Source organism: Struthio camelus, chromosome 4, assembly GCF_040807025.1.
Source record: "Struthio camelus isolate bStrCam1 chromosome 4, bStrCam1.hap1, whole genome shotgun sequence".
Classification (NCBI taxonomy): Eukaryota; Metazoa; Chordata; class Aves; order Struthioniformes; family Struthionidae; genus Struthio; species Struthio camelus.
Window position 1 is genome coordinate 78,759,117 of NC_090945.1, and position 11,280 is coordinate 78,770,396.

Genomic DNA, 11,280 nt, shown 5'->3' on the forward strand with positions numbered 1-11,280 from the left:
ATTCCTGGGTGTGCTCTGCAGACCTCTAACACGGCACCAACTTCCCAGTCTTTGAAAGTCACAGTTCTTAAACGGGGCTGATCCCTTCCTGCAGTTCACTCTCCGCTCCTGCCAGCTGACCTAATCCAAGCGAATGTCTTGTGTCACCTCCCTAGTTCTCTTTTTAAAAGAGAGATCATCTCTCCACCGGCCTAAAAAGAAAGCTAAGAGTTGGAAGCGGCCTATTGATCCATCTGCAGAGCTATGAAGAGAGAGATAAGGAGGAGAGGCAACTTACTGCGACACTAGCCTCCTGCGCTAGGGAGCTGCAAACTTTTTGTGCCGGAGGAAATGACTGGGAAGCAGGTCAGCTCTCTGCCACGAGGAAGCGCTTTGTTTCCACTGCGGTAATACCAGTTTGCTTCAGTCATATATTAATGTATGGAGTCTTTGTAAAGATACCTTAGGAATCATAAATAACATTAAAACGTATTCCAGCCGAAGGGAATTGCAGCGGAGCGCAGGGGCGTTCATCACAATCCACAGCAGCCTGCTGTCCCTCCGTGCGCAGAGCACTGGATGGAGCAGGGACACCGTGGAGAAGCAGTAGTGCTCAGGTCTTCAGGTCACGAGGAGGTGCCTCATTCCCACTGAAATCCATGAGAATTACACACCTCCATCCCTTGGAGGGTCTGGCTTTATAGTATCAGCATATTTCTAGCTTCTCATGCATGAGATCCACGCTAAAATGCACCTTGGGTCTATTTATAACTAGTACTGAAACGTTATTGGTTCCCACTGGTGCTATCCCAGTCTTTTAGCTTTCAAAGTGAGAATGGAGCAAGTCGATGGCATGTATCTTTACAGCCAAGGAGAAGGCCTAATTCCTTCCTGCCCCTTGTTACAGACTTTGCCAATACACTGCCAGTTTGATCTGTCTTGATTTGATTGTTGCAAGGGAAGAGAGAAAGAGGCAGTTTGTTTTTCACCTTTTCTTATTTGCAGAGCTCTACCAGCATGCCAGAGGAGGCGTGAACTACTCTCTGGAGAATTTAAGCCCACTTACAAGATGTAATCACCTTTCGTGGAGCCCCAGCCCTTCACAAACCACAGTTTGAAAATCATGATAGCTTATTCTGCCCTGTGTCCAAGCAGACACCAGGTAACGTGGTGTCCATAGCTTCCCTGAGCTCTAGGGTTCTACCACCGGAGCCTTCTGTGAATTCACAGCTCAAGCACCCCTCAGCTGCTTGTGTGGACCTGGCTCATTGCTAACACAGGACACCATAACCCTGCTCAAGCCTTTCCAGAAAAACCTTCTGGAACCCTATTTGGCTCATCGTGGTTCACTTGGCTCACATTTGGTTCATCTCTCCCGTAATCTCTAAAAGGGTGATGACCCTTTCCTTCATATTTTGCTCATTACTGATCAAACTGAAATCCAAGCTGCAGGTGATTTTGTTTTACATACAAGAATTCTCAATGTAAATCTCTTCTATCCAGTTCTTTAACATCTTCTGGATTTTAAAGCCTTAAATCACGGCAGAATCCAACCAAAAGACGTAGTCGCAAGTAATTACTTCAGTGGTTGCCAGGAGATAAAGTTTCCATAAATGATATTCCTCACAGAGCTGAGCAACTGAATATAACTGTGAGCAAAGCAAGTAATTAAGTGTACAGCAGTTACGCACCTGAACAGGTAATAGTCACTGGTACTCTAATTCCTCTTGCAGACACCTTGTCTACAGCAATCAAGCTACTTTTTTCCCTGTCCATCCACACAAATCAGCTGAAAAACACCCAGCAGTCACGTACCCAAAGTGCTTTCCTGACAATAGGTCTGGGCTTTTGTTTAGCTACAGCAGTTCTCTGACCTGCTAAAATCCTGGGCCACATCCTAACAGAGCAGAGAGCACAGTGGCCCCTCATCTGGAGGTTTCTTGCAGTGAGGATGGGCTCCCTTTTCTTTCACAACCACAGAGCAGTTCTGGAGCAGTTAATTACTTTCTAATTATTTCTGAGGCAGAGGTTTCTGACTCGTGGTGGAAGAACCAGCTACGATTATTGGGCAGGACCCACATCCCCACTGCTGCGCCATGCAGCTAGGGGCTTGTTATGGAAACAGTTTGATCTTAGGTTTCCGAGGAGCAGAGTCTCGTGTGTATCTAGCAGCAAAATTAATTATTTATTTAAATGACAGTACAACAAAGTAACAGCTCAGGCTGGGTGCCTCTGGGGAAGGACCCCGCACAAATAAATGTTGGGGGTAATTATACCCTTTATAGTTTTATTTACCGCCTGCCAGTGAAGGTCTTCTCCAATCTTTTTTACTGAGTTGATGGTCTCTCTCCTTCTAATTGGTGCATCTCTCCTGTCTGGTCTTGGCCTTCATCCCGGGCTGGCTGCCGTGTCCTCGTTTCCCAGTCCCTTATCTTCTCGAAGGTCAATCACAACCCAGGTACATCCCATCTCTTGCATTCTACTTTGTGTACTCCTTAGCTAGTTTTGTATCTTTATTAGCTAGTTTTAATTGGTTCTGCAGTTACATCGACAGCACTGTCACAGTGTCAGCAATGTTTCTCAAGTTCGTCGACAGTTCGGCCTTGAGGCCTGCAGGCTTCATCTACTCAGGCACTTACACTAAGAATTAGATGTGCTAAGCTAAAGCTAAATACAATTTCCTTCTCTAACAGGGCTATGAGGGAAGATTTACCATCCCCTGCCTGTGAACTGCACTCCTGTTTCCCTGGCATGCAGCTCAAGGCTGGTGGCTCTCAGTCACATGAAGATTTTGGGATGCGGCTTGTGGAGCCAAGAAGCTTGGCCATCTTTATAAATTCAGAAGATGTCTGGATCCTGGCTCTAATTGAAAAGCAATAAAATTTGGATGTCTATGCTTTGAAGATCTCTCCTTTCAGGTTGTTCACCTTCATGTGCAAGTAAAGACAGAAAAGGGGTAATAATCAATTCTGTGTGGCTTCTTCATCCTCATAGATCCTCAGCAAGGATGTTAGGGGGACCACTGGCTCCATTTCTACACAACACTTGCCACAGCAAGTAGCACCTTCCCCAATAAGCTTTGGGATAAAAAAAGAATAGATATTAAAAATAATCTTTAGCTGTATTTCCCAACAAACATACGTACACATTACCTGTAAAACACTGATGACATCCTAGGAAGGTTTGACTAGACAATAAGGAGCGATTACACATCAAATGTGTATAGAGGTATATATACGTACATATATTCACGCAGATAGAAATCGAGAGACAAGCATGCTCCCAACATTTCTGATTGTAGGGTTTTTTCCCTGCCTTAGTTAGGATGGAGGCTCAGTTTAGATCCAATTCCCTAAAATACTAAGTACCTCTAACTCTAAAGATCATTGAGAAAGCTTATTGCCTTCCAGATGGGACTCTTTCCCTTTCAGGATGCAGCCCAACAAGAGCCATGTTTACTCTCATGTATTTCCAGATACTTCCTAACTTCTTTTCCTCTGGCCTGGGTGGACATAATATCCTCAATCCATACAAAAGTAACCAAGGAGATTTCCTGGTCACACCTGGTCCAGTTAATTATCAGTTACACACGTTTCTCAGTCACCTCATACCATATCAGCAGCTGATGTCCCCACCAGCATCCTCCTTTGGTCTCCACACCATTACTAACTACAGAGAAAGCATAAGCACTTTCCCAGGGTGTCTCAGTTTGGATTTATGGTAAAAGATGAGAGCAAAACTCCGAGGAATGAATTACAGATTCCAAGCAGACAGGCTGACTCCAGGCTCCTCCTTGCATAATTGTCACTTGAAGGACTTATGGCACCAGAAAGAGGTTAATAACACTCAGTGCTCGTGTTGATTCACTCCAAGTATTGAAATGTCAAGAGTTTGAGCAATGGATTTGTCAGTGCCAGCTAAATAAACAACGCACGATAAAGCACCAGCTGCTGAGGGCTCTGCAACAGCCAGGCCTGCCTTGCTCTGAGCAGTGGCCACTCTAAATCTTAAGTGGCCACCACTTAGAGACTCTTTAAAAGACTTCATTTTTACAGAAGATAGGGGGTTGTTTCCTTTTTTTTTTTGGTATAAAAGTGGCACATTTTCCTCATTAGAAACTTCCCCTCACCCCTCCCCTGGTGCTGCTGAACACAGCCAAGCTATTTATCTTTTCCCAGGGCTGCAGCCAGCAGAGGACTCCTCGTTTAGATTTGGCGGTCATCTTGATTAAGCTAACATTAAATAAAACATAATTAATAGCCGATCATAAGTCAGATCCTCAACTGAAGTATATTGGCATAACTTCACAGACCAAGATCTTCAGCTTGATCTTCACCCGCGAAGAGGCTGGTCTCCTTTAGGGTAAGCTCTAAGCACATTACATCCAGGTCCCCTGAGGGGATCAGGATTTCTGGCACCTGGGCCAGGCTGGAGGCAGCTCAAGACAGTGTGAGAAATGCTTCAACTTGCCAGAGACACCAGCTGTGAGACAGCGAACAAGGGTGACGTTTGCTTTGCTGTCAGGTTTTAGAGATGATGTTCCGCTATGAAGAGAGGCAGCTTGTATGTCATCAAGAACACTTATCACAGGTAATGCGAAAGCAGCAGTGGATCAGTCAAAATCAGGTTTCTGTTTCAGTGGGATTCCTTCGCTCACAACATTTTTTTTTTTTTTTAAAAATGTATGTCACCTCCATTAAAGAGTTAAATCTGCAGCAAATTTGATGGTTCTGATATCCTCGATTCCAAGCAGACTAGATCTCAGCTGGAGACTTCAGATTTAGGACCTAGATTTCAGTTCCATTGTTTTTCAAACAACTGCTGATCAAAACATTGTTTTGGAAAAGATTTTATTTATTTACAGAAATCCCCATAGAAACTACATCAGAGATTTTTCTACCAGATGTGATGCTTCATTGTTAATTAGTTCATTTATTAGAACAGCTTTTCTATCACGAAATCCGGGCAGCTAGAAATTGCAATGCTAGCTCCAGGCTGCCCATCAGATGGAAAATATTAGCAACACACTTAGCTTTTGGAACTGAAAATCTTGAAGTGCATTGTGTAAGAAAAGCAGATATTGTTAATCTCTAAGCTACCACTGTGCAAACAGAGGCATGGAGCACCAAAGTGGTTTCTCCAAGATCACGCTACTACTCAGCACTTAGATCCCAGTACTCAAATTCAGCTCCCCATCAACTAGACCACTATACCCTATGACAGACTAAATCCCATCTTCACTGCAATATTCAATAATCAACATTAGCATTACCCAGGAGCTCCAATAACTTTCTACATATAGGCTTTAGGGGACATGGAAAAATGCAGAAAAAACTCAGGGTAGCAGCAGGTAATACTATGACTGGGGAAACAGAGAGCAACCATCACACTCCCATCTCTTTAGCTTTGCTGAACACAGTTCAGGAGCTAGGCCGAGGTTCTATTTTTAGACCTACATTTACCTCTCTTCCAACCCAAACATAATTCTTCCTTTTAATACTGACTGCTTTCAGATGGAACGCTGAATCATGGCGCCACGATTATAAATAAAACTATCAACTGTCAGGCATGTGCTCCCACGCAACTTCTCGGTGCAACAATCTGGGTAACACTTGTCGCAAATGTAGTCACATGGGGTTTGCTAATGCAAAGGCAGGATTTGTTGTTTTAAATACCAAAAGATAGATGTGGTGGAACTTTCTGCATAATGGAACTTTGCATAACTAAAGGGTTCAGAAAGAAGTTTGTCATAGGTCTACCATCCAAGGGTACTTGATTTTTTCTTAATGGTACCTGTTCACTTAAGATGGGGGACATATCCCTGAGAAGAAATTCATTGAACGCATCTAGACTCCCCCACCGACTGAAGTCCTCCTGCATTTTGGGATGCACAGACCATCCACTCTCATTAACACATAGTTTTTGCTCCCTGAAGTTAGAATCACCTTTCCGTTAACTCTGTTCTACTTTTAGCTTTTACATCCCCTGGGGGATAATGGAGAAGCGGCAACTTACACACAAGAAAATGGGTTAACTGAATCTAAGAAGTGAAACATTTGCTTGTGTTGTGAGGGAGCGATGTAGGCTCTTGATCTGAAAAACATGATGTGGCACTGTGGAGAAACTGTATTTCTTTGGGGATCAAATTAAAAACAGACAAAAACAGACAGCTTCTTTTCTCTGGAAAGAAGCTTTTAAGCCATTAAAATAAAAAAGCAAAAACTAAAGCAGTTAACTAGGTTCTAAGAGGCAATATTGCTCAGTAAACTTAGAATACAGAGAAAAAGAGTTTAAAGGGCTCATTAGACAAATCCATGCCATCCTGCCAAATTTGTCCCACGACAGGAGTCTAAAGTCTAGCCTGGCATTGTAGGAGGCTAGACACCTATTTTGAGATTGGGGCAATACGATTGCATACTGGAAGGATCTGGAGATCTCCCCCCGAGTCTTACACTGCAAGCCTAATAAGTGGATTTAAAGAAAGGCAGGGAGGAAGATTCACCACATTTGTATCCCAGGCAGCTCCTTCCTCAAGCCTAACAAACTACACTGTATCTGAGCACGCTTGGTGGGCTGTTGCAACATGTAACATGTGTTAGTCCCATTAAACTGTCACAGCTGCTTCTGGGCAGAGACCTACCATACAGGTGTATTTAGGCAAGCTGTTCCTGTTTCATCAGCGCCTGCAGTGCTCTGACAAGTGACACCAGCCAAAAGAAGCTGCCCTCACAGCCTGGCTTGCCTCTCTCCTGTGCCAAGAGCCAGGAGAGACTCCACTGAGATGGGCAAAGTTACACCATTACCCTCTTGCAGTGAGCAGGGTTTCACCAGGGGGAAACACTCTCCCAAAATCGAGAAAAATCAGGGTCTGACCCAGCCACATTCTGAGCGTGCAGACTGCTAGGGAGACACTCAAACAGCAAGATATCACTGGCAAAAACCTGGCCCCAAGTGCTGAAGAACAAATACACAATGTAAACTACAGTTAATTTTACTGGCACTAACATCATTCAGAAGTAGGGTAAAACTTGCAAGGAACTTCCTTCCCCTCTGCTCCTGGGCAGTATTTAATTTGTCTGTACTAAGCACACTAGAAAGGAAAAGAAATCTGTAATAGAGTAGATGTGACTGAGTCCCTTTGACAAAGTTAAAGCCACATTGATCTTTCAAAGCCATAAAAAGATTAGTCATGTCATGATTTAACAACTTCTGAAAAGGCTGAGAGCTCCTCATACAGCCAAACACAGCCCACTGATAAGAAAATGTTTTATAATTCTTAATGGAAAAAAATATATTAATTTCCCTTATCTGTTTTAAAACACTGTTTACTGGTTCAGGTAACAAATCCTTGTTCTAGAAGAAGGATAGATGCTCCATTATTTGCCTGGTGTTTTCTGTGCAGTTTAAATTTCTACAATGGGAAGGGGGGAAAAAAACAAAAATTACATCTGATTTAGACATATAAACTGCCACCTTAGAAGTAAAGCTATATAGTTAAATGCCCATCTGAACTCAAAAATTGTCTCACTCTTCCCCGGTTCTGGTTTCACACTGAGATGACCTTGCCGAAATCCTCTTATGTCCACCTATGGCATTTCTTTAACTACTCTGCTGTCAGGGCAGTGCAAAAGGACTAGAAAGTTGGCCAGAATCCAACCTTCTAATCCTGAGGCTCCATCTTGGGGTCAATCTGGAGAAATTCCCTGAATCCAGTAGGTATTAAGCCATGGCTTCTGAACCAATGTCCAACCATGGAAAACACTGAATAAAACAGAATGGTCCAACCCCAGAGTAAGGCAGTTCTGCTGAAAAAGGCACCAAAAGCAAGGGCCTCTGGAAACCTTTACTATAAACACAACAGTACAGTTAGCTCACACAAGCTGGTTCAGCACCTTTGACCCTCCCCCCCCCCCCCCCAAAAAAAAACCAGCTCTGAAGTAAGATACTTCTTGTCCCATATACTTGAACTGAGAAGAGGCTGTCTGGAGCAAGACCTGCCATCCTGTGTTTGTACAGCACCTAGCAATTAGTACAAATAATAAATAAAGCCAAGTGAGCAGAGACAGAGGCACTAGGCAGTATCCGATGTCTCTCCTATTAACTGGTTGCAGAGAGAGGCCAATGACTAAACAGTAATAAGGTAACAAGCCAGATATGCTTGATTCTCATCTCAGTAATTGTACACCAACCTAATTACACCAAAACAAGCATATATATTGCATATAGTATCTAACACAGGTTCATTAAAATGTAGCTGGCCACCTATATTGTATGCCATCTAGGTGAATTCCTTCCTATAGGACTGTCCAGCATTTGAGTAACAATTAAAAAAGTGATGCTTTAAACTAGGGAAGGTGATATTTATATACTACAACTACAAATTGCAAAATACTAAATTCTTACAGACAGTACAAGTGTTTTAGTTGAAACATATGCTGGACCTGTACAGAAAAATGCTATTCCTTCTGAGCTGTTTAGAATGCAAAGGCCAAAGTGAACCAAGCAAAGCAGGAAGAGTCTGTGGCAAACAAACTAGTCATCCGAGCTGAAGGCTGGCTAATGCCTTGGTGCTAAGTTTTGAGACCTCGCACATTCAAGAACTCCCCACTCATCCACTTTAGCATCCAGACATTTACAGTAATCTCCATTCAAGTATCGTTTTTCAAATACTGACAATTTTCTTTTAAGAACAGATACAACCAGTGAACAGGAGAGCCTAGAACAGATTTCACACTGCAATGGTGCTATATTATCTTCTCACATTCTCCTGCTGTACAGTTCCCATCATCTGAGAGCAAGAGGCAATAACTGGCTGCACAGAGTGCAGTTCCTGATAAGAGAACAAATGAAAATTGTCAGGCACTGACTCTACCATAGCCTCTGTATCCAATATGCTGGCCTCATTCAACTGGACTTTCCTCTGCATCCACCTGCATCACCAGATTAGGGACTGTGAGGTCTGCAAGGGCTCTTTACTCAAGCAACAGGATAACCATAAGCTGAAATAACTCTTTCCCCCTCTCTCCAGCTAGCAGCTCTGCTCCCTTCACCCAGTAAGATAGCAGAGCAGAGATCCTCTGCATATACAATCAGTATGAAGCCACAGGGAGATCCTCAGGGCAAGCCATCTCAGAGAACAAAGGAAGGATCCCAGGGCTCCCTTATGCCGCAATCTCTGCCGTTGCGTGAAGACACATGGAAAAAGGCTATAAGCCCCCCAACACCACATTAGCAGAACAGAAGGGCAGACAGAGACCTTGTCCCCAAACTCTAAAGAATTCATTGCATTGTAATAATCAGAAGCACACCAACATTTTGGTATCTGCAGCACAGGAGCTTCAGATGGTATTATCACTATTTATATAGTCTTTTCTCATATATCACTTTGCAGTTCTTCGTCCTTTCCGGTAAGGATCTTTATCAGAACATTGTCTTACTAGTGTTAAGTGCAACTAGAGAAGAGACAGACAATATCCATCTCTGCAATGCGCTGAAGCAAAGCCCAGTCTAGTAGGGTCAATATTTTAAAGAGCAGCAGCTACATCTTATGGAAAGATTTAGTATTGCAAGTTCATTCCTAATGTGTGAATTTAATTTAGGAAAGCTCAGTTTTGCATTAATCTAGCATGGGATTCTGCTGAAATGGGATCCTTCTCTGCCCTGGTCTTCCCCTCTTTTGTGCAAGTCATACCAAAGGGCAGGCACAGTGATCCAATGCAAAATAGTTTCTCAGTCAGCATACTTTCCCCAGATCAGTAAGCCTGTCTAGATCATCACACCCATATCACTTCACTTCCCCTTGCCAGGGAAGAAAGGGCAGCTCCATCCTTTGTGGCTGCACTCTTGATCTTATTTAACTGTAGGCCAACAGCAGACTGAAGCCCCAATATTCACTGAAGACTTTAACAGAAATTAGTTTCCACAGTTCAATACACATGGAAGAGACAGCTCATGAAAACCAGACTGAGTATCAAGTTTTTCAGCCACCTGATCAAGTCAATTACAAAGGAGAAACTATATCATCCTCAAACACAGCCTTGAGTAATCTTTGCTATCTGAAGCTAAGGTAGTGACAAAGCTTTTGTTCAGTCTGTTCTGTGAGAAGTTTACTCTCTGCTACTGTCTGGCACTTTCCTAAGCCTTAAACTAAGGAAAACACACAGAGCAGTTTCAGCAACAGCTGAGCATTAAATATTGTTGCTACTGTTTTCCTATAGATACTCTCCAGATAGTACTGAATTTACAAAGAAAAGCCAATGTACCATGAATCTGGAGCCTGTTCATCAACTGTAGACCTGCTCTGTGCTATAGGATCTTCCTGCTACATACAATAGCCAATATACATGCTACTAACAGGCAACTAGCTAGCTAAAGAGCAGACCTCCTAGGAACTGTTACTCATTTTTCTTCCTGCCCTGAAGAATTACCCTGACATACAAAGAAATTATTCCAAAACAAGGAAAGCTAAGAGCACACCCAGCAGCAGCAGTACACTTGAGAGCAAAATGCAACTACTAGCCAGGCAAGTGAGGGAATGACTTCCCAGTGACACTAAAATAAAAAGCAGTAGCCAGCAATGAGGCAATCCTGTTAAGTAGAAATAGCTCATTTAAGATATCAATTACTGCCCTAATTAAAGCTGACTTCATCCCAGCCTCTGACCTGCAGCCTCCTGTATTTTGCTCAAGGCCCTCCGTAAGAGGTATCACTTTGTTGGTCATTGTCTTTCAGGCAAGCGTCAGAGGTCTGGACTACTGACTGGAAAATCAGTAGCACCAAACAGACCAAAGCAATTAAAAAAACCAACAAGGCAGAGCAGCAAGTCTGTTCTGCTATTCAGTACATCTTAGTTAGCCTGCTACAACAGAATCACTTCAGTGCAACCACATAGCCTTAAAATAAAGAAGGCTAAGTTCTACACTTTCACATCAGTAAATGAAAAATCCACTCCCCCTCAAGTTCTGTTGGCAAATGAACAAAGTACAAGACAACCCTATAAGAGATGTTTTGCCTATTATTCACCTTCAAGATTAGTAACTGGTCTTGTTTACTGCAAACACTTAAGTCTAAGATTCACACCAATAAGCAAGTGTCTCCTATAAAGGGAGAACATAGGTAACTGTAGGCAGGACATAACGTTCAGTCTGCTTAAACTTTCATTTCTTATTTTATGGCACTTGACAGGTCAAGCTCTGTTACAGTCTTGTAACTCTAGAAAATTTGATTAAGAGGAGACTGCAGGACATGCAAAACAGACATGTCCTATGTTGACCCTGATCAGCAAAGCCAGTTTGCTGATCA